Below are 23,220 nucleotides of genomic sequence, written 5' to 3'. Positions count from 1 at the left end.
CAAGGCCCAGGTCGTCGCTGGATTTGCAAACCAAATACTATATATATAGTAATATGGCCTACCGCACCACGATCGATAATAAGCAAACCTTCCCGGGCGCTCCCGCTTGACTCTATAGCTCCGCCCACGCCCAGAATCAAGGACCTCGGCTTTTTCCGGTTAGAATCGGAAAGCTGTATTTTTATTTTATAAATATGATGAAACTAAAGACTTTTTGGAGATATTAAGGACGCACTATTACTCTATAGGTACTCAAGATTAACATGAGATTGACTGAAACTAAGTATTTTACCCCCCCTTTAAAATAAAACAGCAGCTTTACACCGACCCCCCTGATTGGTTTACAACAATATAACTTAAAATAAATATATTTTTTATAAAACAACTTATAAGAATTTTGGTTCGCAATCTTTTAAGTCAACTATTCTTAGCCAAAGTGCCAAAGTAAAACAGTGTTGGTGTTGGTCATCATAATCATATGAAATAAACAAAATGAAATAAAACTTTAATATATTTAATTTGTATGAAATCTTCTAAACAGATTAGAGAACATGTTTCTGTAAACAGAAAAGCCGAACACATTTAAACAGCAGCTTTACACCATACCGCCTGTCAGCGCCGCCGCTCCCACCACGCACATCACGCGTGAGGGGGCACCAAAAAAATTGCCTAATGAAAAATCAATAATTATAATGCCAATATTATTTCAGTATAGAAATACAGACATCCCAAGTCTCCCGGAAGTCTCCCACATATTGATAGCGGATCACTGATGCCTGCAAAAAAAAAAAAAATATTGGTTAGAAACAAAAAAAATTCTGTGATTACTCACGATAAAAACCTTATGTTTTTAATATATTTTATAATGTCATAATTTCAAATTTTATCTCCAAATTAATGTAGAAACATCAAAGACAGTATATTTTAAATATTTGTCTAAAAGGTAGGAAATATACAGAAAGTTAATAAAGTTATCAAACAGTTTGCACTGCATAAATGTTGAATTATACATAGATGAGTCCTTATTAAAGTTACAAATGTTCTTTTGTCAAGAGCAGTGAGTGTTTTTCTCTGTTCCCTTTGTTCTTTGATTAACTTTACAGACAGAAAGCTTAATTTGGCTGCTGTCCCTTTAAGAGCAGCCGCCGCGGATCTCACACGCGCCTCATTCTCTCACAACTCTTCTTTATGTTCATTTAAAACTATTTAACTCATTTAAGAGTGCTCAGTCTGCTCTTATGAGGATACTTGACAAAACGGACATTTTTGCAGAATTGCGTGTGTTAGTTCGGTCAACTTCAAGCGGAAAGAGAACTCGATTTTGGCGCTCAATTTGTCTTTGCGTGAATGGTTTAAAAGCATTTGCAAGAATAAAAGTGCATCATATAATGTAACGCCAGCCAAAGGATGACAGAAAAAACGGATGCTGCGTTAATTACGTGAAATATTTACCACGGAGTCTTCTCCTCCCATTTCTACCAGTAGCCGCGTTTCCATTACAGATTTGCACAAATGTTTTGCGCTATTATCTAAATATCGATAAAAAACGGCGGCGTAATGACGGCGTTTCCATTAACCAATGTTATGCAACTAAAACGTCCTTTTTTCTCGCGCGATAAGTCATTCCAAAAATCACGGCAACGGACGTTGGTTTAGCTATATAATCTCACAGCCACCGCATTAGACATTATTATTATTAATGGAAGGAGACGTACGTGTTATCCAAGCATTAATGGCAGGGAAAGACCCTTATACTCCGAACGATATATAAGGAGTTTCTGGGTGTTTCACCCTCATTTCTGCTCTGAGGTTTTGATTGTGGCATTTCTTTGAAGTTTAGAATCCAGTAGGCTATTCCTATAGGCTAATTATTGTTTCTTTTATGAATTTAATAAAGAACTCTGTCTCCTATTCCAAACGATCCATGTAGGCTACTTTTTTGTCCATTCGTTTTTTTTCCTTTTTAAACCCGTAATTTAAAAAAACGAAAAATGAACGGTTGTCTTTTTAAAACGCAAAGTTGAACACCAAAATTTTAATTTGAACTGGCTACACCAACTGCTGCGCCAAAAAGTAAATATCGACGAATTTTCAGATGTTTGTTTAATGACTTTTTCCCCCTTTATTAAACATGTAAAATATTCACAAATTAATATGGAAAACATGTTGATTTTACTGGTTTTCTAAGGCCAAATTAGAACCTGGAATTGACATTTTCCCGCAGTGCTGAATAAGAAGAGCCATTAATATTATTAAACTATTGTTTTCTAACTCGGCTAAAAACATTACCATCTCTGCTGTTAAGCAGATGCGCTTTTAGAGAGAAATGCACCTTTCATACGGATTACTTAATCAGAACAAAATGTATTAGCTTTCGATTCGAATTTGTTCGTTTTAAAGTAGACATTTCAAGCTTTAGCCTATAGGCTATATTTTGTTTCAGTTCTCGCGCTCCAGTTCACGGAGATCATGAAATTTGAATTTGAATTTCTTTATTGTCATTGTACACAAGATACAACGAAATTTCAGAGCTTCTGCATAAGGTGCATGGTACATTAAAAAAATAAATAAAAGATTAAAAGTATACATAATACGAAGTAATACACAATTAAAATATTTAAACTTAGACAAAAAATAAGTCAGTGCGTCAGTGCATATGCGTGTTCAATGTAATTATTGCTCTGGGGAAAAAGCTGTCATTGAGTCTATTTGTCCTTGACTTAAAACATCTGTAGCGCCTACCAGAGGGCAGCAGTTTAAACAGGTGGGAACCAGGGTGAGAGTGGTCTTTTATAATGTTCTGGGCTCTGCTGAGGCAGCGGGAGTTGTAAAGGTCCTTTAGGGAGGGAAGAGGGCAGCCAATAATCCTCTGCGCGGTGTTTATGATCCGCTGTATTCCCTTTCTCTCTGCCTCAGTAAAGCTACAGTACCATACTGAGATACAATATGTCAGCAGGCTCTCCACTGCAGAGCGATAGAAAGTCTCCAGCAGCTTCTCCTTTAGGTTGTTCTTCTTTAACACTCTCAAGAAGTGAAGGCGCTGCTGTGCCTTCTTGAAGATTGCTGTGGTGTTGTCTGACCATTTGAGGTCTGCTGAGATGGTTGTGCCAAGGAATTTGAATGTTTGGACCCTCTCTACGCAGTCTCCATTGATGTAGAGGGCAGCGGGGTCTGCCCTGCGCCTTCTAAAGTCGAGGATGATTTCTTTTGTTTTGGTGGTATTTAGTGTCAGGTTATTGGCTAAACACCACTCTGACAATCTCAGGATTTCATTTCTATAGACAGCCTCATCCCCCTTTGAGATTAGACCCACCACTGTAGTATCATCTGCGAATTTGATGATGTTGTTCTGGTGATGGACTGGGCGACAGTCATGCGTATAGAGAGAGTACAGAATTGGGCTCAGCACACATCCTTGAGGGGAGCCAGTGCTGAGCGTGCGGGTGGAAGAGAAATGGGGACCCATTTTAACAGTCTGAGGGCGATCCGTCAGGAAGTTCCTGATCCAATTACAAGTGAGTAAAGGAAAGCCCAGGGGCCTCATGTACAAAGACTTGCGTTGAATTCATACTAAAACATTGCGTACGGACAAAGCTGTAAATCTGCGTACGCACAAAAAAAACCAGATGTGTTGTTTTTGATGAATCTCTGTGTTTTGATGAATCTCTGTTGTTTGTGTATGAATTTCTGCGTACGAAGGATCCCACGCATATTCTCTTTGTACATCCCAATTAACGTAAAATTGAGTGCACATGCACGAGCACAACGCCCCATCCAGTCTCCTACCTTAATTAAATACATTTAAATATGGTAATGAGTCCACTTTGGCAAAAGAAAGCAGCAAGAAAATGTCTAAAAGCAAGCGGCAAGAAACGAAACTTTACAGAAAGTGAATTGGAGGTGCTACTATCGGAGGTAGAAACGAGAAAAAATATTTTATTTGGAACTTAGTCCTCCGGAATTAATAACAAAAGGAAAAAAATATGAGTGGGAGAGTTTGGCTGATGCCGTCAATGCGGTGGGATCTGAAAGTCGCACTGTAAATGGCCAGAAAACCCGCCCGCAACTCGGAACGCAAAAAAAAAGAAAGAAAATATTGTACCCGACCCGCTTCCTTTTTTAAAGTAGCTAGTAAATGCTCATCGTAGCGTCATTGTGCCATAGACGGAGGAACTAGGGGTGCACATTTTTCTGAATGCTGTATGATATAGCCTAGTGTTATGTAATAAAGGCTTGATTTATTCATTTATTTTGTTTCATTTCCTTAACAATTAGGATGCTGCATGTGTTCATCCAGTCTAACCGAAGTGTGCGTCTCTCCCCCGAATTTCCCAACAAAAATCCCCCCCGCCCCCTCTCAGAAAATACATAAAACTGACATTACTGAGCTATATGCGTTTAAAAGTAGCCTATTAAAATGGAACAATGGCATTGCTCAGTTCAACGTGTTGGGAAATCGGGCATTTTGTCCCGCGTCAGCTTTTATTCAAAAGTTAATAACGCTCAACATTCAAAAGGTAAATAAGGATTTCCCACTTTCATCTCTGCCTGCAGACTGAGCTTGTGCGTCATCTTCGCACCAGTTATTCAGCCAATAAAGTGTAGACCTGTATTTCATAGACAACTGTGTCTAGTACTGTATAAATTACAAAGGTTTAATTGGCATCTTTATTTCAAACGACCCGACCGGCCGCGACCCGAATATCATTAAAAATATTTTTTGGATGACTCGTAACCGCGGGTGACCGCAGGCACCCGCTCATTTTGGATCAACCCGCGCATCACTGACTTGTAGAACAATTCGTTGTGTAATGTTTGCAACTTCACTTCATTGCCTGTAAGAGTCGCCAACGGACAAAAACAATGAGAAATGTACGTACGCCAGACATGAAACATTCTCGCGTTAATTTCACTGTTAGTACATCCGACCGTGAGCGTGAAAGCTGGCGTACGCAACGTTTTTGTGCGTACGCTGTGTTGATACATGAGGCCCCAGATCTGTGAGTTTGCTGTAGAGGATGTCCGGTATGATGGTATTAAAGGCTGCGCTATAATCAATAAAAAGCATCCTCACATAGCTCTCCTGATGTTCCAGATGGCACAGCGCGTCGTGGAGAGCTATGGCTATTGCATCCTCAGTTGATCTGTTTGCTCTATAAGCAAACTGATGTTCGTCGAAGGTGGAGGGGAGGCAGGTTTTCAGATGGTGCAACACCAGCCTCTCAAAGCACTTCGTAATGATCGGTGTAAGGGCGATAGGGCGATAGTCATTGAGGCTATCCGTGGCTGATTTCTTTGGTATGGGGATAATTGTGGAGGATTTCAAGCAGGATGGAATTGAAGCTTGTGTCAGAGAGAGGTTGAAAAGGTTTGCGAAAACTCCTGAGAGCTGATTAGCACATCCCTTGAGCACCTTCCCTGGGATGCCATCAGGGCCAGAAGCTTTCCGTGTGTTCACTGTTCTAAGCACCCACCTCACTTCATGCTCCTGGACAATGAGTGGGGGGGTACCAAGGTCTAGTGTGGGCTGGGGTGGTGTGTTTTTTTGCAGCTGTGGTTTGTCAAAACGAGCAAAGAAGCAGTTCAGTTCCTCTGCCAGTGGAGCCGAGCTGTTTCCAGCTGCACATCTGCTGCTTCTGAAGTTTGTTAGGTGCTGGAATCCCTGCCATACCTGTCGTCGTTTGCCGTTTGTGAAATGATCTTCTACCTTATTTTTGTAGTCCCTCTTTGCATCCTTAATTCCTCTCTTCAGGTTGGCTCTAGCAGCACTGTAAAGAGCTCTATCACCTGACCTGAAAGCAGCTTTCCGGTCTTTAAGGAGTTTGTAGACTTGGCTGGTCATCCAAGGCTTCTGATTTGGAAAGACCCGGATGATTTTATTCACTGTGACATTGTCCATGCAGTACTTGATGTAGGCCAGTACCGCCTCAGTGTGAACAGCCAGGTCGTGATGTTTAAAGACTTCCCAGTCAGTATGTGTAAAGCAGTCCTGTAGCTGAGAGAGTGCATTTTCGGGTCATGTAGAAACAGTCTTTATGAGTGGTGTTTCCCGTCTTCTGAGGGAGATGTATGCTGGAGTAAGAAGCAGAGAGAGGTGGTCTGATTGGCCTAGGTGAGGTAGAGGGATAGCTCTATATGCATGTTTAATGTTGGTCTACACATGGTCCAGTGTGTTTTCCCCTCTGGTCGGACATTTAACATGTTGTAAGAAATGTGGAAGTACTGTTTTCAAATCTGCCTGATTAAAATCTCCAGCAATAATGTGTACTCCGTTGGAATAAGCACATAGCTGTTTATTTATGGCATCTAGCAAGAGAGCGAGAGCTGTACTAACATTGGAGTCGGGTGGTATGTAAACAGCGGTGACAATCACTACTGTTAGCTCTCGCGGTAAAAAGAACGGTCGGCATTTAACAGTCATGAATTCCAGGTCCGGAGAACAGTGGCTGTCTAGAATTATACTATTATTTGACCAGTCATTGTGCACAAATATACACACACCACCCCCTTTGCTCTTACCAGAGTCGTTGTTTCTGTCCCAGTGATGTAAAGTGTGACCCGCCAGCTGCACTGCGGCAGCCAGGTCTCGGATACTATCATAATACAGCAATCGCGGATGTAGTGGTTCCCGGCGATGTAAAGCTCTAGTTCGTCCATTTTGTGAGCTATGGATCTTGCATTTGTGAGAAACATACTTGGTAGAGAAGGCTTATGTGGTTGTTTTCTGAGTCTCGCAAGAAGGCCGGCCCGGCAGCCCCGCTTTAGTTTTCTTTCCCGACGCTGTCTGCGTCGTCTGCCAGTACCGACAACAATCCACGGAGATCCCGGTGGTCTGGTGATATCCTTCGGGATATTGTGTGTGCGATAAAAGTCAGGTGTGACTGTAATCATGTGTTGAAATCCGATGTCTAATAAGTTCTGACGGCTGTAATTATGCTTCACCGAAGCAACAAACAAAAAACACACAAGAAAACAAACAAAAATGCACCAAAAGCGAGAGCTGTGAGCCGCTGCATCCGTGCGCGCCGCCATCTTGGTTGCTAGAAGCTGAGGGTGAAAACGCACCTGATTGTTTTATTTTATTTTACAAAAGCACAACGTTTTCTTGTTATTGTTTACACAAATAAAAGTAGTTACAAATAATGTATTATTATTTTCTGTATGACCAGAAATTATAGAGTATATTAAGTTGTTTCACTGTTGATAGGAAAATGCAAGTGTTCACGCCCGCACCTCCGTGCCATGTAGTGCGCGCTCCACACTCCACACAAACCCTATGCGTCAAAATATTGTGTTTATTTGTGATAATCTCAGCCCTGTATTATTATTGTCTAACCCGTATTATGAATGACATTTGACGAATTGCTTTGTTCCTTTTTTTGGATAAAAGCGTCTTCTAAATATGTAGCCTATAAATGTTATAATAATGATGATAATTATTATTATTTGCGTACACGGACCCCAAACACACCATGTCTTCTAAGTCAGGTGACTGTAAATGCGCAAAAACTGTTTCCATTGCAGTTTTGCGAAATATTCCTTTTTCGAATTGCCTGAAAAACCACCTCATGCGGGCGTAAAAACGAGAGTTTTTGCGAAATTGACGTGTTTCCATTGTGCGTATTTTTAATTTTCAATTTCAATTTGCGCAATTTGAAGGGTAATGGAAACGCGGCTAGTGACGCTTTATTCAATTTCCAATGTCGAGACGGGAAGTATAGGTGATGGGCCCGCGGCGGGTCATTCTCCGCATTCCTCTTTTCACAGAAACCCTGACAGGTTATGATGTATTGGTTAATGTCAAGTTGTCATGACAAAGACCTCTCAAACAATGTCATATTTGCATTAAAAATGCCATAATTGAGCAAATGACACTTAATGACAGTTGTCATAAACATGCATAAAACCTCCTTCATATTCATGAAGTGTCTTGTCATGATTATGGTGTCATGTCAGTCCCTTCTATGTGCACACCCCTTCAAGTAAAGTGTTACCGTTTTATTGAAGAGTTGAGTTAAATGCATTTTCTATGTTAAAAAAATAGGGCTTAGAGACCTTTTTTTTTAAGGGGGGGGGGGGGGGGGTATTATTTTCAAGAGTTTGGCTTCACATAGTTTACATAGAGATACTAGTTGACTAAAGCAGATGATTCTTCTTCCTAAGACGTAATCTAACATACCTGTTAGAATAAATGGAATATACCTTTCACACAACTTCCATATCTGTGACCGGAAATACGCAATCGCTGTGGTAACCTTCTTCCGGTTAGGGCAACAAGTAAATAAATGACGCAAGCAACGAGCAATAATTATTGTAGCGTATTGATACTGACAAACACACGCACATAACACAGACATTGCCAGAGAAAAATGTTAACTGATGATGATAGCATTCGGCTAATAATATTGGCGCAACACACAAGACACTCACTTGGACAACCATAGACGGAACAAATTGATACCATAATGCTTCATTAAAAGCAGACTATAATGCTTTAGTAAGGTAGTCTATATCCTCTACTATGTACATTATGTCTAAGTGGACACACTAATGATTTGTCATTCTAGTTAACAATTCAGTAACAGTTAGCCTGATCGCTCTCTACCTTGATACTTATGGACAAATTCCTCATGGAAAAATGTGTTCCCTTTGTAAGGCTGTGACGGTGGCAGTTTTTTGTACCACCACGGTGGTAATGGACCAACTACCAGCGGATGTTTGGGGGTTGTTTTGGAAAAAAAATATTTATTTGAGCAAAAAAGTGTTTGAGCAGTTCCGTCAAAGAAACAACACACTAAAGCATGTATTGCATTGAAATAAATATCAGTAAATAATGGTAACTTAAATAATATAATAAAGTTAATTAATCTATTAAAAAAATATATATATATTTCCACACAAAGACGCGTGATATAGCCTACCATTCTGCGCTTTGAGAGGGATGTGGGACATGAGCAGGAAAGAGACGATCGATCTTGTAGTAAATGGTATGAGCAAATTTTATTTTCCACTAGGGAAAGACATTTAGGCTATGTTTGATTTTGCGTTGCCAGAGAAAGCGAAACTAAAATCACTCGCGCATGTGAAATGTGTTTTACAAATAAACTTGACATGCCCCATGTCTAATAACAATCACAAACTGTGTTAAAAAGAATTTGACGTGCAAGTAAAATGACAGAATATCGAATAGGTTGTGTGAATATTCTCTAAAATAAAATCTCTATGTTTTCGGTGCTGATGCGGTGGTTCATCTAACCAGAGGGTGACGCTGCCCACATAACAGCTGTCACAAAGAACTGGCAAAAGTAATTATGAATGTGTCAAATATAGCAAGGAGACATTTTAATATTTAATATTGTAATATTTGGCAAATCCATTAGCGAAGTTGTGTAGACTCTCTGATCCATTTTCTCTTGCTCTGGTATGTTTTTCTGATGTGTTGACGCTTGACAGGAACTCCGCTTCCGCAACAATTACGTATTTCCGGTTATTGTGTGAAAGGTCTATTACACCAAGTTGCACATTTTCATGCAATAGTTTGTGAAGCTGTTGCTTTAGTTTGTCTAACATTGTTGCTGAACCAATTTCCACTGAGCAGCAAGAGCGCTTCCTCATACTTTGAACATTATTGCATATCTGAAAGAAAGAAAACTTGTTAAAACTGGTCAATGTGAGGGTATCTCAGAATGTGTCAGGATTGTCTAAAACTTTAATGCATGTACACGTTCCCTTGCATTATGCATATTGCATTATTTTCATCATGACTTGAGACAGAAGAAGCTTCTGAGCAGTTGTTTTCACAATAATTGCTTGCATCTCAGTGAGATAGAACAGTATATGCCTATGTCAGTTGTCAACTATGGTAAATCATGAGGAATGATTTTTAGGATTTTACTAAATTCAAGAACTCCTCACAAATTTGAGGCATTTTAATGCCAAACTGTAGTTCCACAACAACAAATGAACTGTAAGATTGTAAGAAACCACATTTCCCCCCATTCAACAGAACACCTAAGTGCTGAATAAAAATGAAAGTTGGTCTTGTATGTCAATGTTACATGCAGGCTGACTTTAAGAGTTAAAATCTGCTCTGTAATAATGATGTCTGCAAGTAGAAACAATAACTCTAAAAAGTCTGTAAAACTAGGGCCCAATGAACTCTTAATATGAAGGAATTTTCCAGATTGATTAGAAGTTTTACCTGTGTTTTGCATTGTGTTTTGTTATAGGGCAAAGGAAATGTCTATAGCAAGATATATATCCTGGCAGAAAATCACTAGTACCTTTTCTGTTTTTATACTGATTTTTTTCTTACAGTGAACCCTGACCTTGTTTGCGAAACTGACAAAACATTACTTCAATTGAATTAATAAGAGCATGATGGAAGGAAAACGTCTCAGGTTACAACTGTAACCTATGTTCCCTGAGAACAGGGAACGAGACAATACGTCATCGACGCTATGGGGGAACGCCTCAGGCGTGACAGGTGTCTGAAATCACAATCAAATCACGGCAATCACATTGACCGGCGACAGCCCGTGAATCATTACGTGAATGATTAACGTGCGACCTGGAAGTATATAAGGGCGCCTTGCAAACATGACAAATCATCCTTCGTCTGAAGGGACTGTTTGGTAGGCAGGCCCCGAGGCATGGCAGGGAGACGTATTGTCTCGTTCCCTGTTCTCAGGGAACATAGGTTACAGTTGTAACCTGAGACGTTCCCTTTCGAAGGGAACTCAACAATACGTCATCGACGCTATGGGGAACGATATACCCACGCCGCCATGCTAAGGGGAGTGCATGCCAGGAGGCAGTGACAACTGTCAGAACCAGCAAATTCAAAAGAAATGCAAGAACCACTCACCCTCAGGTCACACTGGGCTGTCAGTGACAGCATTCCCTACGGTCATAGCCCAAGCTATAAGCCTAACAGGAGGAACTCCAAATATGTAATCCGAAGGCCTACCTGGGCCTGCTCAAAGGCCTACGACCACAACTTCAATTCAGAAGGGGTCCCTTCTAGGGAATGTGGCTAGGGAACCCGAGGGAACCCCAGCCAGTCACTATACGGGGGAATATACCACCCGAAATGCCACCAGGACGGCCTGACCTGGTGTCACTACGTTGGACACTTCAGTCTGGCCAAATTCCTGTCTGTCTGGAGACAGAGCCTCTGGACATTTGCCTTAGGTAAGGCATCCAACCCGAGGGACTGCGAAGCTGGCAGTGAAACCTCAGCCCGGATCTCAGAGACGGGATATCCCGGAGAGTATGACTCAGCATAGTGCTTTAAACCCTTGCTAGAGAGGGGAGTTTCTCTACTCGATCCACGGATCTACCCAGTGTTTGTGTTTGAAACACTGAGGAGGCCTGTGAAGGCCTAGGGGCTGATCTAACTGGGAGGCCTCACGAGAGGCCTACGACCGTCTGACCAGACTCAGGAGTCCAAACACTCATAGAGACCCTCAGCGAGGGGAGCAATGGACTTACTGGTAGGAAACCAGGCTGTAGGCAGAGAAGTTCCGGGAGGGAACCAGTAGCAGAGGACGAACACTTTAGTTGAGCCAGGGCGCGAGCTCGCTTTTAGCAGCGGCCAAATAAGGCCAGCTGAACTGATAGCAAGCGGCCACTAGCTTCCAGAACCCAGCATCGTTGGGGAACCACTCACAGGGAGGCCTGGCAGGGCCTACTACCTGATAACCACAGTAAGTGGGAACTCATATTCAGGAAGGCCTGGTGAGGCCTGTAACCTGATAACCACAGTATGTGGGAGCTCATAACCAGGAAGGCCTGGTGAGGCCTGTAACCTGATAACCCCAGTATGTGGGAGCTCATATTCAGGAAGGCCTGGTGAGGCCTGTAACCTGATAACCACAGTATGTGGGATCTCATATTCAGGAAGGCCTGGTGAGGCCTGTAACCTGATAACCACAGTATGTGGGAGCTCATAACCAGGAAGGCCTAGTGAGGCCAGTAACCTGATAACCACAGTATGTGGGAGCTCATAACCAGGAAGGCCTGGTGAGGCCTGTAACCTGATAACCCCAGTATGTGGGAGCTCTCATGACCAGGAAGGCCTGGTGAGGCCTGTAACCTGATAACCACAGTATGTGGGAGCTCTCATGACCAGGAAGGCCGGGTGAGGCCTGTAACCTGACATGTGGAAACTCATAACCAGGAAGGCCTGGTGAGGCCTGTAACCTGATAACCACAGTATGTGGGAACTCACCTTCAGGGAACTCACCTTCAGGGCCTGGTGAGGCCTACTACCTGACAGCCACGATACTTGGGAGCTTACATATAGGGAGGCCCAGAGCGGCCTACCACCTGATAATCACATTATGTGAGAACATGCCTTCAGGGAGGCCCGGTGAGGCCTACTACCTGATAGTAGGTCAGGCTAGCTGTCCAGTTGCCTGTCCTTTGGGCTTGCCTACAGGGAGGCCTGGTAAGGCCTACTACCTGATAGCCACTGTAAGTGGGAATTCACCTTCAGGGAGGCCTGAGGAGGCCTACTACCTGATAGTAATCTTAAACAACTGGTAGCTATGAGCCCTGAATCTGGGTGACAGTTCGAAGGCGGCCTGTTAAGACCAGCCCACTGGGGACTCGCCTATCAGGGAGGCCTGGTTGGGCCTACTAGCTGACAGCAAGTCAATCTGCTCCAAAGGTACACTGTTGGGAATCATACCACACCAACAAGTATGTCCCACAATGTTGGGACTCACTTCCGAGGAGGCCTGTTTAGGGCCTACTACCCATCAGTGAGTCAACTGCCCGAACCACCAAGGCCAGCCACATGAGGTGAGCTGGCCTACAGCGCCCTCATGGGAGCTGCCCATTCAGGAGGCCTGCTGAGGCCTACTACCTAATGGCGCAGCCTTCGTTGGCAGATAAGCTGTTTAGACAGCGCCTACAGCATTCTGGTACCTAATCACATTGCCCATGGCAGTGTACTCAGCAAGAGCGCTAGCACCCTTTGAGCAAGGGGAGTACAACATACGCCACTCTGCCTCAATGGAGGCCCCAAAGTCAGGGGCCTACCAACTGTAAGCATGGGCGTCAGCTCATGGCAATGCTCTGGCTTCAGGGGAGCGTACTTCGACCAAAAAAGAAGTGAAGGCTAAATATTTCCGCTCAACCCGAGCCACAGTGGTGCGAGGTAGGATAATACAGAACTGAAAGTGAAGGACTCAGACCTGCCCTGTATCACAGGGGAGTACTCCGTATGCTAGTTCTGCACGGCAGGGTCGGGCAGACAGACCCAGCCTCCTCGTGAGGCGAAAGGCGGCCTCACCCTGCTCAATAAAGACACATTGTACCGGGGAGGCCTATTTGAGGCCTAACCCAGGATCTTTATAAACCATACCTTTGCACCACGCTGCATTACTCTAGTCGCCCCAGAATGCAGAGAAGGGGGCGGGCCTTGGCCTAACGACTCCATTGGAGGAGGCTGTCATACAGGGATGCTAGGAACCTAAATTCACACAGTGAAGGTTCAGAGGCAGAAATGCTAAAGCAGAGCGCCTCTACTATCCCTGGCACAGCCTAGGCCAGCTACAGAGGCGGCCCTGGTGAGGGCCAACCTGCAAGCATAGATCTACCTGAGGGCTCGGAGGAGCCACAGCCTAACAGAAAAATAGTTATTATTATTTCACACAACAGGCTGCAGAATCGCTCAGCCCAATGAAAACCCAGACAGAGCTCAAGGGGGCGATGTACTCAGGGAGGAAGTCAAACAGCCCGTGGGCCGGACATATAGATCTATCTGAAGCTCAAGCGTCAGTCAAACTCAGATCAAAAAATCCTAATTGAGAGAGACCAACTACTCTACCCTAAGGTGGCTAAGAGCCCGAGGGCCAGCACATTTCACAAAAGAAGCCCCAACAGATGGTGCTTCTTCCTATCGTTAAAGCCACCTACAGGGGAACTTCAGGGCCCCAATAATCCAGATTTTTCCTCCTTACCTTATTCTTTCTGCATTGACATGCCCATGACTCTATACAGGGAACGAGGTCTGTAGAGAGATACATATTAGTATACATTCTTCAGAAATTACTCTTAAGAAGACCAGACAGCTCACCTGCGGCGTGCGGAGTGAAGACTCGCTAGGTAGTTTCTTATGAACCTGGGGTCCATCACTTTACATGCCTGAAAGAGGCGCTCTCACAGGCCAAGCCTAGGCGGGCCATCAGAACATCGTTCTCATCATAGGCCCCGCCCCAGGCCTGATGTGATGAACGCCTGGGGAGTCGGAAGCAGGAGAGGGCAGATTTGATGACCCTCGGAAGGAGTTATCCTTCAGCGGCGCTGACGCTTCTGCTGGATAACATCCCTCAAATCCCTCCTGTTGCGGGAGTCACGCCTTTTCTGCGCCCTGCTCCTACCTGGAGGGGGCGCACGAGAGGTGACACTGGCTCGCTGGCCCCGCCTCTGGTCCTCAGACCGGGATGGGCCAGGTCCTCCCGCCTGCCTGGGCGCGGACCCGGATCTCAGCGGTATGCATGTTTTAAATGCTGCTGAGCGCGCCTTTGCCTCCCTGAACTTCCCCACCACCGCCTCTACGGAGGTGCCGAAGAGTTCAGAGGGCGAAACCGGCGAATCGAGGAGAAAGGACTTCTCTTTCTCCCCGATGTCGGCAAGATTTAACCACAGATGTCTCTCCGTGGCCACCATTGCTGCCATCGACCGGCCGATCGAAGCAGCGGTTTGTTTGGTGGCCCGGAGAGCAAGATCTGTGGTGCGGCGCAGCTCAGCCACCGCCTCAGGGGACAACCCTGCCCCCTGGTCGAGATCCCTCAGCAGGTCGGCCTGGTACGCCTGCAGGACCGCCATGGTGTGCAGGGCAGCACCAGCCTGACCTGCTGCCGAGTATGCTCTACCATTCAAACGAGCCATAGTTTTCAGCGGTTTGGATGGTAGGGTTGGAGCTCTCAGTGTCGACGCCTGTCCAGAGACGAGATAGTTCGCAAACGTCTCGTCAATGGGCGGCATCGACACATATCCTTACTCTCCGATCCCCTCGACATCAGCGAAACTAGCCCGCTGATGCCGGTGAATACGGGCAGAGTATGGATTCTTCCATGCCTTCTCGACCTCAGTGTGGAGGTCGGGGAGAAATGGAAGGCTCACCTGGGCTGGTGGTCTATGGCCGGGGAGAAACCGATCATCGAGCCTGCCACGAGCGGTTTCTCCTCTAGCGCGCTGCCATGGCAGCTGCAGCTTGTCGGCGGCGCGCTCCATCACATCCACCAGCTCTGCATACACGGGGCAGGATGGCTGAGGAGGTTCAGGATCCACCTGACTCTCAACTTCCTCAGCCATCTCCTGCGCGTCCTGAAGAGCACTAGCTGCAGGAATAGTCGGTGAAAGGCTATCATCATCCACCTGCAGCTCACCCTCGTCAGTTGTCGAGTCATCTGAGAGGTTTACAGCCCTCTCAAGGTGATCGACAAGCTCCATCTGGGAGCCCCATGACGCAAGTCGCCGCTCTGCCTCGGCACGAGCGGGACCTGAACCACGGGGTTTCCCAGATGCTGACCCCCCTTCACTCGAGAAGAGGGACAGACGAGAGCTGAGCGTTTTCAAGGAAAAACGCTCACAGTTTGCACAGGAAGCTCCCTCGAGAACCTCCCGTGCGTGCTCTTCACCCAAGCAGAAAACGCACAGCTGGTGTGTGTCCTCCGGCGTCAAATATCGAGGACATGGGTCGGCACACTTCTGAAAGCAACTAGCTTTTGCTGCACGCTTCATTTCTCCGTATTTTTATTTTTGCGTTTCAAACATACAGTCCCTGAAGACGAAAAGATGAATTGTCATGTTTGCAAGGCGCCCTTATATACTTCCAGGTCGCACGTTAATCATTCACGTAATGATTCACGGGCTGTCGCCGGTCAATGTGATTGCCGTGATTTGATTGTGATTTCAGACACCTGTCATGCCTGAGGCGTTCCCCCATAGCGTCGATGACGTATTGTTGAGTTCCCTTCGAAAGGGAAACATATTTATACATGATATATAAATATAATCATTATAGCAAATAGGCCTGTTGCATAATGCTAGTTGAACTCTGAGTAGGTTTAGAGTTGTCAAATCTATATAAATCCAACTGAGCGCACAAACGACAATGGCTATTCAGATGAAATCAATCAGGCTTTAGCATTTTTGGGGAGAATTTTTTGGGGAGTCTCCCCATAGTGCCACAGTTTTGGTTCCTTGCCACTGTCACCTTTTTCGCCTTTGTTGCCTTTGGCTTTTGGCTTGCTTATTTGGGGATTTAATTTAATATTCAACTGTATTATTGATCTGCCTGCATTGACACCATTATATGAGAACTGAACAGAGCTGAACGATGACATCACGGTTCCCTTTCAAGGCAACTCGAGCTGAGTTTGAGACGCGGTGGGAACGACCTGCGTGATTGTGTCGTGAAGCACGTGTATAATCAGTCCAATGGAAAGATGAGACGTCATAGGCGGGTGACGTCATCGGCCAGGAAGCTATAAAGCACCCCTGAAAACAGACCGTGACAGCTTCTGTTGCCTTCAGCAAGCGCTCTCTGTATACTGTCTAGGGATGGGAATCGAGAACCGATTCTTCTTCAGAACCGGTGCCCAGTGAATCAATTCCTTGGAACCGTTAGCATACCTGCTTAACAATTCCGCGTATCGGTTCCGCTCGTTGCAAATGTGTCATAACGTCACACACGCGCTGCGTTGTTTTGATTCAGAACGCGGCAAACATGGCAGAAGCAGAAGTTCGACGCAGAAGTATAATGAGGCCTTTAACGGGACGCCACGTTGCTTTCCCACCAGCCATCGCGTGCTGTATCACACACATTCACTCGCACAAACGCACTCACTCACTCTCATGCGCGCGCACACACACACTTGCGCACACACACTCTCTCGCGCTCACTCACTCACACAAACGCACACATGCTCACTCACACACACATGCGCGCGCACACACACTCACTCACTAGCGCTCACACAAACAAACACATTTTTACTTATTCCCTCACCCAATGAGAATCGATAAGAGAATCGATAAGGAATCGGATCGATAAGCAATATCAATAATGGAATCGGAATTGTTAAATCCTTATCAATTCCCATCTGTAATACTGTCCCTGTCTATTTATTGTTGTCTGTCTCAGTATCTATATATTAGGGGTGTAATGATACACCAATGCCACGGTTCGGTTCATATCACTGTTTTGGAGCCTCGGTTCGGTTCGGTTTGCTTTGCTGTGGGGGCAAGGTTCCTGGCAGGGCACCAGCAAGAATAAAGAACACTATTCACTTTTAACTTAATCACTAATTTTACTCATTAACTATCTTTTTACTGTATTTATTAATCTTTGTTAAAATAAAAATACAGCTGTTCATCCTTTGTTTATTCGTGTTACTTCACAGTGCATTAGGCTAACTAATGTTAACAACTTTTGATTTTAATAAGGCTACTTGTAAATGGTGAAATTAACATTAACAAAGATTAATAAATGCTGTAGAAGTGCAGTTTATTTAATGTTAACTAAATGTAGTTAACTAGAGTTTAATAAATGTAACTTTATTGTAAAGTATTACCGATTCTGGTGAGTTGTTGGATAGATCAGTTTTGTTTTAACCATTCATTAAATGGAATCGGTTCAAAGGAGTCATTAGTGCGCGAATCGGAGGTGTCATTAGCGGACGTGAACGCGTTTGTGTGATTATCCCGTCAGTTTAGGACATTGCACAAGATTTGTGTCAACACAGTAAACATTTAATAGGATAGGTTTTTTTAGGTTTATTGAACGTGTGGTTTGTCTCAGCTGAATGTGCGGAACGCTTTTCAGAGAAGATGCAACGTTTTTTTTAGCACAATACACACTGGTAATTCAGGAAAAAAATCTCCCAATGCTCCACGTGCTCTTCCGGACTTCCGCTCTTCCGGTCGAAGTCCAAAGTAGTCGATTTTCGAGTTCACGCGCATAGGTTTAGTTACCTATGATCACGCGCGTGAACTTGACAATCGACTACTGTGGACTTCGACCGAAAACAGGAACTAAATACAGGTCTGTGCGCTTGTTTTCATTTGATATTTGAATGATCATTTGAATGATATTCATTTTTATGAATATCTTTCACATCTAATGCAGTCAGATTCACCGTGTTCACTCTGAAGGAATCACTCAACATGGCTGGGCACTTGTAATGACACATCAAGGATGATAAGAGGATAAAAGCAGGTTTAAAATTTGCCCCATTTAAGTCAATAGGGTGCAAATTTTAAAAATAGGATAACACGGTGTAGGCAACACCGATTTTTGTCTGTATTGACAGCACTCCAAATTTACTAAAAATTGAGCTCAATGTTAAAATTGACCGGAGTTCTCCTTTAAGACGGTGAGAGTGCGCGCGCGGTCGGCCTCTCTCTCTGCTCGTTCTTTCAGTAACATGCGACCTGTCACAAGCGCAACTGTCTGTCATCTACATCACTCACCGATCAAATAAGGCTTTGGCGGGATAAAAATTCACTTTGGCGGCCGCCAAAAAATGTAATATGTAGCGGACGGTGTTGATTCTGTGGCGCACCGCCCACAGTCTATGTCTATGTGTGGGAAACACTAACCGCCAAGCGTGATCGATCACCAAATATAACGTGACATGCACTTGGAAATCAAAAGTTAGTGTATATTTAGTAAAAATACAGCTTTCATTAGTTGTTACAAGTGTAGGCTACTAATTACTATTTAATCAAATGTCAGAAAAAATAGTTTTGTGACAAAAAGCGTCGTGCTCAGCGGGTCCCGGAACCTCCCTCCACCACGAGGAGCTCGCCGCTGCTGCCGCCAGCTTCTCCGCCCGCTTCGCTGGACTATCTACTGACGGACAAGGGCCGCTGTTTGCCGCCGCGTCCGTCGTGAACAAGGAAGGTGAAGCCGCGTCTGTGGAGGACGACTGCTGTTCTCTCCTCGCTTCGGGTAGTGAGGGATGGGCGAGCTCCGAGGATCTCCCCACCCCTGCCGCTCGCGAGCGTCGAAGAAGAAAGTCTAGCATCGCTCACGCAGGCCGTCGCTAAGCCTCGGTCTTGAGTGATCGGCGCCCGTGGAGCCTGCGCTTTACTGGCTGGATGGCTGCTTTTCTGCAGGGGGACGTACGTTACCGTCCTCACGACTCGCGCTTTTCTTCCTGAGTTTCACGAAGAAGTCGCGAAGTCCTGGAAAGCCCCATTTCAGCCAGGATGCGTACTTCTGCTTCAGCTTTGAGCAGTCGCCACACCTTCCTAGCCCGCCTAGGAAAGCGACGGTGTTCAGGTCCCGCTGCGGCCGGATTTTCACCAAAACTTTTTGCTCGCACAGTCCCAACACACGCGACCGTGCCAGTGTATTCTGCAGTCACCAAACCAGCACCACGGCCCGTTTGCCTGCACTCAAACGTCGTTTTTACGACGTCCCAGGTAAATCTGAAAAATTTATTTTCTGGTGTCCGGCCAAGGCCGATGGTGTTATGTGTGTAGCTATAATGCCCACGACTCAGTGCCCATTCGTACACACAAGCACAGCCCTACACAATACAGGGCTTGCACAAATAAAATCGACTCATGTCGATTGTGCATCACATGTTGTGAACGTGCCCGCTTTTCAGTGCCCACAATCGTTGCATGTCCCACGTTTCTGTAAAAACGAAACGAATGTATGTCCTGGCCACGGCCGATGGTGTAATGTGTGTAACTGTAATGCCCACGACTCAGTGCCCATTCGTATACACAAGCACAGCCCTACACAATACAGGGCTTGCACACATAAATCGACTCATGTCGATTGTGCATCACATGTAGTGAGCGTGCCCGCTTTTCAGTGCCCACAATCACTGCATGTCCCACGTTTCTGTAAAAACGAAACGATTGCATGTCCCGGCCACGGCCGATGGTGTAATGTGTGTAACTGTAATGCCCACCCAGTGCCCATTCGTACACACAAGCACAGCCCTACACAATACAGGGCTTGCACAAATAAAATCGACTCATGTCGATTGTGCATCACATGTAGTGAACGTGCCCGCTTTTCAGTGCCCACAATCACTGCATGTCCCACGTTTTCTGTAAAAACGAAACGAATGTATGTCCCGGCCACGGCTGATGGTGTAATGTGTGTAACTGTAATGCCCACGACTCAGTGCCCATTCGTATACAATAGCACAGCCCTACACAATACAGGGCTTGCACACATAAATCGACTCATGTCAATTGTGCATCACATGTAGTGAGCGTGCCCGCTTTTCAGTGCCCACAATCACTGCATGTCCCACGTTTCTGTAAAAACAAAACGATTGCATGTCCCGGCCACGGCCGATGGTGTAATGCATGTAACTGTAATGCCCACCCAGTGCCCATTCGTACACACAAGCACAGCCCTACACAATACAGGTCTTGCACAAATAAAATCGACTCATGTCGATTGTGCATCACATGTAGTGAACATGCCCGCTTTTCAGTGCCCACAATCACTGCATGTCCCACGTTTTCTGTAAAAACGAAACGAATGTATGTCCCGGCCACGGCCGATGGTGTAATGTGTGTAACTGTAATGCCCACGACTCAGTGCCCATTCATATACACAAGCACAGCCCTACACAATACAGGGCTTGCACACATAAATCGACTCATGTCGATTGTGCATCACAAGTGGTGAGCGTGCCCACTATTCAGTGCCCACAACCACTACACACTGCATGTCCCACGGTTTCTGTAAAAGCGAAACCAATGCACGGTCAGTCAGTTCTAACAGACAGTACTCTCAGTGCTATAAATGTGCCCGCTATCACGCACCCACATTTATCCCCAGGCATAACGAGCCCTACGGGGCTCGCCCCGCGCGCTCTCTCTCAACCGAGAGAGTTGAGCGCGCGCGGGTTGCCCGCTCGATTAAGCGCACCCCCCGCCTCAAACGCTGCAAACACGGCGTCCATGTGACAGCACACGGTTGCTCTCGCGTCGCCGCCATTTCGCGACCAGGGCCCAGAATTCATTCGACCCCTAGTTACTCGTGCAGATGCATGGGAAAAACTTCCCGGGGTTTCAGAATGGGTGTTGAACATCATAAAAAGAGGCTATTCGCTACAGTTCTCCCGACGCCCTCGCCGTCACGCGGCGAGAGTCGAGACTACGGGAAAAACAGAAGTAGCACACCTACTTCGAGCCGAAATAGCGAAGCTATTGAGCAAAGGGGCCATAGAGCCTTTATCTCAAGCTCAGAGCGAAGGGGGTTTGTACAGCAGATATTTCCTGGTGCCAAAGAAAGACGGGGGTCTCAGACCCATTTTAGATCTGAGGTATCTGAACAGAGCGCTTATGAAGCGAAAGTTCAGAATGCTCACGACCAGATAAATCCTCGCACAGATTCGCCGAGGAGACTGGTTTATGGCAATAGATCTGAAAGACGCGTATTTTCAAATACCAATTGCGTCAAGTCACAGGCGATTCTTGAGATTTGCCTTCGAGGGCCAGGCATATCAGTACACAGTCCTGCCATTCGGCCTGTCTCTAGCACCTCGTACATTTACAGTGTGCATGGACTGGCACCCTGAGACTCCGAGGCGTTCGAATTCTGAATTATTTGGACGATTGGCTGATTCTAGCTCAATCATGTTCAGAACTCACTCGCCACAGAACCCTAATACTCGATCACCTCGAGTGTTTAGGTCTCAGAGTCAACTGGGAGAAGAGTTCACTAATTCCCAGTCAAAAGATCTCTTTTCTGGGAACGGAACTGAACTCGCTGTCCATGACGGCACAGCTGTCATCACAGCGCAGACTGAACATCCTGCATATGCTGAAATCCTTCCGCAGCAGTCGCATAGTCCCGCTCAGGAAGTTTCAGAGGACGCTGGGACTTATGGCCTCAGCCTCTTCAGTACTACAGCTGGGTCTGCTGCGCATGCGCCCACTGCAGTTCTGGCTGAAAGCGCGAGTGCCGCGCCGAGCATGGGTCCACGGTCATTATCGCCTCAAGGTCGATCAGGTGTGCATGGCAGCCCTGACACCATGGAGTGCGTCAGACTGGTACCGGTCAGGTGTAAGCCTGGGGACTTCCTCGAGCGTGAAGATGGTGTCCACGGACGCGTCCACCTCGGGCTGGGGAGCATTGATCGAGGGTAGACCGCTCTTTGGCCAGTGGCCAGAACGGGTCAGGTCACTACACATAAACTGCCTGGAAATGTTGGCAGTGGACCTAGCGCTGAGGCGCTTTTGTCCTCGGATAAAGGGACACCACGTCCTGGTCCGTTCGGACAACATGTCGGTAGTGGCCTACATAAACCGCCAGGGGGGTGTAAAATCCCGAAACCTCTACAGGTTGACGGAACGCCTCTTTGTCTGGGCCCGGCACAACCTGCGCTCACTGAGAGCAGTACACGTGCCAGGGCACCTGAACGTAGGCCCGGACAGACTCTCACGGAACAACGTTCCTACGGGAGAGTGGTCTCTACACCCACAGGCAGTACAGCTGCTGGGGAAGAGGTTAGGCAGAGCAGAGATAGACCTGTTTGCGTCTCAAGAGAATGCTCACTACCCGAAATTATTTTCAAAGAGAACGAACGCGCTGGCCAGTGTCTGGCCCCGCTGTCCGCTCTATGCTTTTCCCCCTGTCTCACTTCTGCCTCAGGTGTTGGAGCGAATCAGAGAAAGCGGATGCTCAGTGCTACTCGTTGCCCCATACTGGACGAGCCAAGCATGGTTTCCAGTATTGATGCAGCTGACGAGCACTGCTCCATGGCCGATACCAGTGAGGAGGGACCTCCTCTCTCAGGCCAAAGGCACGATTTTGCATCCTCGCCCAGAACTATGGTCCCTACATGTGTGGGCCATAAACGGGTACCCGCTAACCTCCCGAAGGGAGTATTAGACACGATCGAGCAGGCTAGAGCCCCATCCACTAGGCGGCTCTATACCTCTAAATGGTCTGTGTTCTCTGGTTGGGGTTCAGACCCCAACCAGGGTCTGTCACCCCTGCACTGCGGGGAAACGGAGATTCTCTCTTTCTTACAAGAGCTGTTGGATAAGGGTAGGACCCCATCCACGCTTAAAGTATACGTGACGGCCATATCAGCGTTCGTTAATCCGACGCTTGGCCGTTCACTGGGCAGAAACGACCTGGTGGTTCGTTTCCTCAAAGGAGCCAGGAGGCTGAATCCTCCCAGACCTGCTTCAGTCTCCGTCTGGGACCTTTCTACG

General features: G+C 46.1%; 1 protein-coding gene across 4 annotated transcripts in view; it reads left to right on the top strand.

Moving 5' to 3' along the window:
* The window catches only part of hcar1-3 (hydroxycarboxylic acid receptor 1-3), a 44,071-nt gene that overhangs the window by 3,301 nt on the left and 17,550 nt on the right, over window positions 1-23,220 (top strand). The gene's annotated exons all lie outside the window — the stretch shown is intronic.

Source organism: Phoxinus phoxinus (genome assembly GCF_949152265.1).
Source record: "Phoxinus phoxinus genome assembly, chromosome: 14".
Lineage (NCBI taxonomy): Eukaryota > Metazoa > Chordata > Actinopteri > Cypriniformes > Leuciscidae > Phoxinus > Phoxinus phoxinus.
The sequence above is the reverse complement of the archived record's forward strand: the minus strand, read 5'-3'. Positions and strand labels throughout refer to the sequence as shown.